General features: G+C 41.4%; 1 protein-coding gene across 6 annotated transcripts in view; it reads right to left on the reverse strand.

Annotated features, from left to right (window-relative positions):
• Positions 1 to 8683, reverse strand: part of ITGB6 (integrin subunit beta 6) — a 70247-nt gene extending 61564 nt beyond the window's left edge. The window contains exons 1-2 of one of the 6 annotated variants that reach the window (XM_053407993.1): positions 8604 to 8683; positions 3608 to 3746 (exon numbers count right to left, since the gene is read on the reverse strand). The gene's annotated coding sequence lies outside the window, so the exon portion shown is untranslated. The other 5 variants (XM_053407986.1, XM_053407957.1, XM_053407968.1 and 2 more) reach the window with 5 other exon arrangements.
• Positions 8684 to 9652: the final 969 nt, after the last annotated feature.

Genomic DNA, 9652 nt, shown 5'->3' on the forward strand with positions numbered 1-9652 from the left:
GAGAACAAGCTGGTCATCACAAACACTCTTTTCCAACAACACAAGAGACGACTCTACACATGGACATCACCAGATGGGCAGCATCAAAATCAGATTAATTATATTATCTGCAGACAAAGATGGAGAAGCTCTATACAGTCAGCAAAAACAAGACCTGGAGCGGACTGTGGCTCAGATCATCAGCTTCTTATAGCAAAATTCAAGCTTAAACTGAAGAAAGTAGGAAAAACCACTGGGCCGGTAAGATACAATCCAAGTCAAATCCCTTATGAATACACAGTGGAAGTGAGGAACAGGTTTAAGGATTTAGATTTGCTGGACAGAGTGCCTGAAGAACTATGGATGGAGGCTCGCAACATTATACAGGAGGCAGCAACGAAAACCATCCCAATGAAAAGGAAATGCAAGAAAGCAAAGTGGCTGTCCAACGAGGCCTTACAAATAGCGGAGGAGAGAAGGCAAGCAAAATGCGAGGGAGATAGTGAAAGATACAGGAAATTGAATGCAGATTTCCAAAAAATAGCAAGGAGAGACAAGAAGGCCTTCTTAAACAAGCAATGCAAAGAAATAGAGGAAAACAACAGAATGGGAAGAACCAGAGATCTGTTCAAGAAAATTGGAGATATGAAAGGGACATTTCGTACAAAGACTACCATAATAAAGGACAAAAGTGGTAAGGACCTAACAGAAGCAGAAGACATCAAGAAGAGGTGGCAAGAATACACAGAGGAATTATACCAGAAAGATATGGATGTCTTGTACACCCCAGGTAGTGTGTTTGCTGACCTTGAGCCAGACATCCTGGAGAGTGAAGTCAAATGGGCCTTAGAAAGCACTGCAAATAACAAGGTCAGTGGAAGTGATGGTATTCCAGCTGAACTACTTAAAATTTTTAAAGATGATGCTGTTAAGGTGCTACACTCAATATGCCAACAAGTTTGGAAAACTCAGCAGTGGCCAGAGGATTGGAGAAGATCAGTCTACATCCCAGTCCCCAAGAAGGGCAGTGCCAAAGAATGCTCCAACTACCGCACAACTGCACTCATTTCACACACTAGCAAGGTTATGCTTAAAATTCTACAAGGAAGGCTCAAGCAGTATATGGACCGAGAACTCCCAGAAGTGCAAGCTGGATTTCGAAGAGGCAGAGGAACCAGAGACCAAATTGCAAACATGCGCTGGATTATGGAGAAAGCTAGAGAGTTCCAGAAAGACATCTACTTTTGCTTCATTGACTATGCAAAAGCCTTTGACTGTGTCGACCATAGCAAACTATGGCAAGTTCTTAAAGAAATGGGAGTGCCTGATCACCTCATCTGTCTCCTGAGAAATCTCTATGTGGGACAAGAAGCTACAGTTAGAACTGGATATGAAACAACTGATTGGTTCAAAATTGGGAAAGGAGTACGGCAAGGCTGTATATTGTCTCCCTGCTTATTTAATTTATATGCAGAATTCATCATGCGAAAGGCTGGGCTGGATGAATCCCAAGCCGGAATTAAGATTGCCGGAAGAAATATCAACAACCTCAGATATGCAGATGACACAACCTTGATGGCAGAAAGTGAGGAGGAATTAAAGAACCTTTTAATGAGGGTGAAAGAGGAGAGCACAAAATATGGTCTGAAGCTCAACATCAAAAAAACAAAGATCATGGCCACTGGTCCCATCACCTCCTGGCAAATAGAAGGGGAAGAAATGGAGGCAGTGAGAGATTTTACTTTCTTGGGCGCCATGATCACTGCAGATGGTGACAGCAGTCACGAAATTAAAAGATGCCTGCTCCTTGGGAGAAAGGCGATGGCAAACCTAGACAGCATCTTAAAAAGCAGACATCACCTTGCCAACAAAGGTCCGCATAGTTAAAGCCATGGTTTTCCCAGTAGTGATGTATGGAAGTGAGAGCTGGACCATAAAGAAGGCTGATCGCCGAAGAATTGATGCTTTTGAATTATGGTGCTGGAGGAGACTCTTGAGAGTCCCATGGACTGCAAGAAGATCAAACACATCCATTCTTAAGGAAATTAGCCCTGAGTGCTCACTGGAAGGACAGATCGTGAAGCTGAGGCTCCAATACTTTGGCCACCTCATGAGAAAAGAAGACTCCCTGGAAAAGACCCTGATGTTGGGAAAGATTGAGAGCACAAGGAGAAGGGGACGACAGAGGACGAGATGGTTGGACAGTGTTCACTAAGCTACAAACATGAGTCTGACCAAACTGCGAGAGACAGTGGAAGACAGAAGTGCCTGGCGTGCTCTGGTCCATGGGGTCACGAAGAGTCGGACACGACTAAATGACTAAACAACAACAACAAGCTGCTTCTGAAGGGTGTGTATGGTGTAGGTACATATGTATGGAGTTTAGAATGTTTATTGGTATGGTTAGATTGTGTCAGTGATGCAGAAGATGAACTAGGTTGGTTGAGGAAACTTCCCAACCTCATTTGCTGGAAACAGTGATTTTAAACAAGACCATATTCTAAGAAGAGTACTGCTTGAGCTCTTTGTTATATAAGGCTAACTAAAATGTTTACTAAAGGTTTGTCAGGCACCATAATTTTCAACTTGTTTATTGGATCTGAATACGTCAGTGTAAGCATTTTGTTTTGATGAATTGTTAAGTTAGTGCTGAGTACTCCAAAGGTGCAGGTTAAAAGGAAAAGGAAAATATTGAGTGGGACTGAATCTGTTGAGAATTTGAGTGTTGTTTTAAGATACTTTTCAAGCAATAAATTATTGGTTTGAATGTAGTTGGTTTGAATGTAGCTTTATAATGGTGAAATCTAGAGAAAGTTAGGTACACTGAAATCTGAGAATGAAGTGTTCTAACTATGTGCATAATTTGCACTGAATTTTATAGGACTTAGGTGCATTTAAGATGTTTTAGGATTGTACCCAAATTTCCCCTGACATTTCATTAATCAAAACAAAATAATTTGATTACATCAATCTTGGAGAAACAAATCAAATGATTTATCAGAGTCAAAGTTCTGTTTTTTGATAGAGGAAAAACAAAATATTGAGTTACATTAATGACTAACACCTTTTAAAGGTATAAGCTTTTTTTTTGACTAGAGTATGCTTCACCAGGTACACAGAATCTGATGAAGCAGATTCTAGCTCACAAAATGTATGCCATAATAAATTTGTTAGTCTTTAAGGTGCCACAAAACAGAATGGAATTATAGACTCAAGACACCACCACTTTGGTATTTTAAACTTTCAAACACCCTACTCTCTGATTTAAAAAGCATACCACTATCCAAGACCAGGAGCAGCTGAAGAAAACCATTCACAAAAGCCAAATGCAGTTCTACATATACCAGTCTGTAACATTCTTGGGAAACTGGCATTAAAAGCACACATGAAGAAAACCATATTAACAGTGACTTTTGTTTCACCAAAATATATGAGCCAAGTTCCCTTTCATTTCAGTTATGCCAAGAATGTGCTCTGGACTAAAATAAACCAAAAAAGGGATTATTTATAAATACATTGATGGATTCAGCCCCAGTGACCCCGGAGGGAAGGGGGATCAACAGGACATGAATGGATCTATGCATCTGTACTGTGAGTTTATTAGCTATGCATTTATCAAAGGACTTACCTTTCAAGGTGGGCAGGTCTTTCATTTTGGAAAGTGCCGAATTACATTAGCTGGGTCCATTATCAATCGTTTTCAGCAGACATATCATTTATCCTTGGCCTAGGAATGAACAGGTTCCCAGCATTCTCATATCAGCATTCTAGAAGTAAAGAGAAAGGCCCCATTTAATTTTCTTCCTGCCGGCTAGAAGGAAAATGTTTTATAAAGCACATTAAATGAAAAATAAAAATAAATAAAGGAGACTACCACAAAGAGCAGGGAGTAGGGAACGACAGAATGCCTGGTTGATTTACAAGTGCTTGTGTGAGAAAAGGTTAAAATTAGATTGACGAGCAAATGTGTTCGCAGACTGCTGGCTGACAAATGGCAGAGCTATGCCAATGTATTACTTATGCAAGAGATGTAGCAGAAGTATGCAGGAGGATCATATCGGTGCATTAGTCAAATGCATACAAACCCACTGTAAATATAGAATGTTTGGGTGGGCACAACAGACGTCTATTGGAGATGTATTCTGTTGGGTTTTATTTAACAGCAATGAGTAACTAGATGAGTTGAACTGGACAGAAAGATTACTCATGTTTTGTGGACAAGTGAAGAAGGATGGCTTTGTTATCCTATCAATGGCAAAATTCTCCTTGGATGAATTTCCCAGCAGCTTGCAGATAAACCACTTCCACTGAACCGCTGATTAATAGTCCTTAGAGAATCCCAGGTTAAAGGGACACAGAACACATATAGACTGACCAGGGTCTGCCATATTCCATGTGTTTGTGCTTTCAGCGTGTACACACACACACACACACACACACACACACACACCCTACAACAACAACATACGAACAAACACAGAATATTCTGTGTGCTATTTTACTAAATAGAATCTGTAGGTCTACTTGCAGTTCAATCTGTTTGCATGATCAAGGCTACCTGCTATCACTATTTCACACCAGGAAAGTGCCCAGAATATAGAAATGGCACAATCTTTGCCCTGAAGGAGTAAGAATGTAAGAGCCCACTTCTTAGTTATGTGCCAAAGAAAATCAGAAGAGCCTTGCTTGTTCAGGCTGAAGGCCCATCTAGTCCACCATCATTTTCTCATGGTGGCTAACCAGTTGCCTAAGGGAAGCCCATTAACTGGACATGAACACAATAGCGCAACAGCACTCCTACCGTTTCTCTTCAGCAACTAGTATTTAGAGGCATATTGCTTCTGACAGTAGAGATATAGTAAGGTCATTGATAGCCTTATCTTCTATGAATTTTTAAAGTCACCCAAGGTGGTGGCCCATCACTACAGCTTGCAGGAACAAATTCCATAGTTTAAAAATGTGCTGCTTAATGCATAGGTTATGGTGTGCTTATAAAGCAGAAGGGCTGATCAAACAACCATGTTAATCATCTCCTTGAAGAGAAGGAGAGTTGGACACCCCCCCCCAAAGAACATTAAACTGCCTTAGTTACTCACCACTGCAGAATCAATGCCATTATTCCTGGTAATGTCCTGAACACCAAGCAATTCTCCTGTCGCACATTCTGCACTCTGCCGGTATAAATGGCTGACATTATCCTTCTATGTAGGTGAAAGTACTATTGCTTTCCATGACACTGTGCTGTGGCACCATTCACAAACACTCTTGACACAGCAGATATAAATCAAGGAGCTGGCTTATGCAATAAGACCCACTGATTTACAGTGCTTCGTTTTTGAAGTGTTGTGACTCACAACTGCCAAACTAAGTCATATTTCAACAATGAATGCATAATACCCCTCTCTCTAATCCCACTTGGGAAGGACAGTGAATTCTTCTTTGTTCAATGCATTAAAATATAGCTGTCCTGGAATGCAAAATCCAAGCCAGAAGATATGAATTATTATATTTTTTGGCTAGGGCTGATGGTAGTGGCAGCCCAAAACATCTGGATAGGGAAGGCTGGCATAAGCACCAGTGACCAGATAATCACCAGATACATCACATACCCCCTTTTTGGGGAGGATGCTGGAGAGCGATGTGGTGGGGCAGCTGCAAGCATTCTTACACAGATGATGTTGGAATTAAACTTTAGTTCCTAATTTCAGAGCTATATGGAAGAGAGCCTGGGTCGTTTGACCCTTGAATTATTTCCCTTTCCCCTTCTGTAAGAACTATGCAGGACACTCTCTTTTAAAGTTTAAATAACATATAACTTTTGCTTAGTGTACATGCACTTGCAGATTAAAATATATACAATGCAGATAGGTGTTACTTATGTTGCTATTACATCTTACATAAACTGTATCTAAGATAAATACGGATTAGCTCTGAGGCGGACAGCAGCATAACATAGGGCTGCAATATTTTAAGAAGTGAAAATCCAGATACAAAAGTTGTTGAGCTTTTAATCTTTTTTTAAAATAAGTTTTTAAACTATTCCCCCCCCCCAACACTTCAAAAATGGGCTGCCATACGCCCAGGTTTTCCAGGATGTCTTTAGCCAGTTTTTGAAAATTCCTCTCGGACGCCATTTTTGGCGGATGAATCCTGGCTATGTCTGGGAAATTCTGAACGTATGGCAGCCCTAGCATAACAGAACATACTGGCTGCTCTAACTGTTAATAACTGCCATAACTGTACCAACTGAAATAACTGCCTCAGTTGTATGACATCACAGGGTTCTATAGCCCTTGTGAACATTAACTTAGCACTTTGGATACTTTCATACCACAGATTATATAGATCCATACCAATCAGGGTGCAGTCCTGGCCATGGGGCTGAGTTGGTCTTGGTTACCTTGATGGATGACCTTTGCAGAGAGCAGGACAAGTGGAACATGGCCTTCCTCCTGATTCTTGATCTCTGGAGAGCCAGTGTGGTGTAGTGGTTAAGAGCGGTAGTCACGTAATCTGGGTAACCGGGTTCGCGTCTCTGCTCCTCCACATGCAGCTGCTGGGTGACCTTGGGCCAGTCATACTTCTTTGAAGTCTCTCAGCCCCACTCACCTCACAGAGTGTTTGTTGTGGGGGAGGAAGGGAAAGGAGAATGTTAGCCGCTTTGAGACTCCTTAAAGGGAGTGAAAGGCGGGATATCAAATCCAAACTCTTCTTCTTCTTCTTCTCTCCTGCTTTTGTTCCCACTGACCATGGCCTTTTCCTGGACCTGCTCTGGGCAATAGGAATTGTGTTCCAGTAGTTCCAGTTCTACCTCTGGGACCGAATTCAGAGAGCAGCATTAGGAGAGTGCTTTTGGCCTCACTGGCAGCTACGTTATGGTATGCCACGAGGCACTATCTTATCTCTAGCACTATTTACTATCTACATGAAGCTGTTGGAGGCAGTCATTAGGAATGCTGGGGCAAGGTGCCATCAGTATGCTGAATCAGAGGCTGCGGATAAAAAATTGTCTGAGAACTTGGTCCGTTGGGCTGCACTCACCTTGAAGGAGAAAGTTTGCAGTTGGGTGCACTTCTGGGTCCACCTTTCATCGCTGGTGGCCCAGATAGCCTCAGTAGCTAGCAGTGCATTTAGCAGCTTTAATTTATATGACAGCTGGACTGGGAAAGACTGGCCACGATAGCCAATGCATTGGTTAATTCAAGACTGCATTCCTGCAGGGCACTCCAGGTGGGGCTTCCCTTGTGCTTGATCCAGAAGCTGCAGTTGGTGTAGCATGATTGCAGATAGGTGTGTGACCTTATATAACACCTGTGCTTAGACCTGATTGCTTATTTGCTACTGACCAAGTTAAAGGTGTTACGATTAGCATATGAAACCCTTAACAACTTAGGACCAGTTTACCTGCAAGATCACCTTACCTCACATGTGCTCTTTTGACCACTTCAATCGGTGGAATTTGCACTCTTACAGGTGGTATATAATACTCAATCTGCATTTATAAGAAGTCAATCTTTTAGTGTGGCGACACACACACTTTGGAACTCCCTGCCTATTGACACCAGGCAGTTGCCTTCACTGCACTCTTTTCTGTGCCTGCTAAAAACATTTTTGTTTAGACATGCCTACCCAGATATGTAGAAAGTTTACATGTGCTTTAATCTATGTTTGGATTATCACTAATGTTTTAAACAGCTGTTTTTAACTAACTGTTCCAGCTGATGATTTTATTGTTTTACTCTGCTTATAACTTGGAGGGTGGTTGTTGGGTTTTTAAAATACAATCAAGAGATAAACAAATGTTATTAAATGGATATGTAACTACAATTCTAAAATCATTTAACATTTGTATGCTGCCCCATAGGAGAAAGTTATCTGAGAATCATATAGTAAATATTAAAAAATATTGATGATGTCTCCTACCTTCCCTACTTTTCTCTCTCACACACCAATATAGTGGTTATTGCCTATTAAACTGGCCATCATGTTTGGAAACTAAACAACTCACAATGGTGTGAACATCCTAAAAGGTATTTCCTCTAAGGAGACCTAGGCATAAAGTTGATCAAGCCTTGGGATGAGTCTAGGGACATGGCCAACTCGCCTGGGACATTGAGAGAGGCATCCATGAAATTTGTAGAGAATTTGGGGCTTAAGGAGGTGGCAGAGGGTGATATCCCTTGTGTAAAACTCAAAAGAAGAGGCAACACTTTCAAGAGAAGGGCCTTCTCTGGGATCTTCAGAAATGGGGGCCATTGGGTGCTTACTGCAGCTACCCCCAAGTTCAAATTGTGGGTAACCCTGACTTGTAGGGCTTTGTCTGTCTTCCCCATAGTGGGGCAGTCAAAATCCCTCACTTCACAGAGCAGTGCAGAGGTGAGAAAGGAGCAAGAATAAAAAAGGCGGGAAAGTGTGAGGAAAGCTGAGGGCGTTGTTTTTTTAACAAAACACAGTAAGAGAAAACAGATAAACAGCTACTGGAGACAACAAATAAGGACAAAAGACTTGAAATAAAAAAGGAGAAAAACAACAACAGGTAGGGCAATGCTATTTTTCTAGAAAAAGAGGTTCCGGATCGCACCATGAATGCCTCCCTTGCTCTCTTAGAATGACAATGGTGCAACCTGAAAGGTTCTGGCAAGTTCTGGCTGAAAAAAAGCCCTGAGGTAGGTTATAAGGGAGCAGACTGAAGGAGAGAGAATCCAAATGGGATGTTGCTCTGAGATGAGACAGAGAACGGGCTGAGCCTCAACAGGAAGAGAGCAGAAAAGTCTTCTGGAGAAGTTTGTGGCTTAACTTTACAGTGGTACCTCAGGTTAAGTACTTAATTCGTTCCGGAGGTCCGTTCTTAACCTGAAACTGTTCTTAACCTGAAGCACCACTTTAGCTAATGGGGCCTCCTGCTGCTGCCACGCTGCCGGAGCACGATTTCTGTACTCATCCTGAAGCAAAGTTCTTAACCCGAGGTACTATTTCTGGGTTAGCGGAGTCTGTCACCTGAAGCGTATGTCACCTGAAGCGTATGTAACCCGAGGTACCACTGTACTTGTTTTAATGGTGAAATGTGCTTTATTTTGCCCTATCTTGTCTTGTTTTGTTTTCGTAATGGCTTTGGCTACACAAATAGCCATGGCTTTGGCTACACAAATAATGCAAGCATATAAGTTTGTGGCATTTTCCTGCCTCCAAGGTGCAGAGCAGGCAACGCAACACACTTGGAACCCTCCTTCATCCACTGGCGAATGTGTGTGTAGTGCAAGAAAAGACCATTGCTGCGATCGTGCCCTTTGTGCAACTGTTTTGTCTGTCCAACTCCTAAAATTTTGAAATGTAGTAGATGTGCATTATGGTGCAGAAACAGCATGTTCTATGGTTGCAAATTTTATGAAATTTATTCTCATAGGTAATTCCCAATTATGACTATTGCATTGTTATGCAAGGTTTTAACTATTTATATAATGGAACAATATGTTGTTTTATGATCTTAAAAAATATGAGGCCGAAGAAACCCCAAAACATGACTCTTGTTAGTTTATGTACTTCACATTATTGAGTCCAATGGTTATAGTGTTACCAAGAAAGGAAAGTTCTCAGTGGTTTTGTTTTTATTTTACAAAATATCTAAATGGTGTCATGCTTAAAACCATCCCACAGACATTTTATTTTTGTGGCT

Source organism: Podarcis raffonei, chromosome 1 (assembly GCF_027172205.1).
Source record: "Podarcis raffonei isolate rPodRaf1 chromosome 1, rPodRaf1.pri, whole genome shotgun sequence".
Classification (NCBI taxonomy): Eukaryota; Metazoa; Chordata; class Lepidosauria; order Squamata; family Lacertidae; genus Podarcis; species Podarcis raffonei.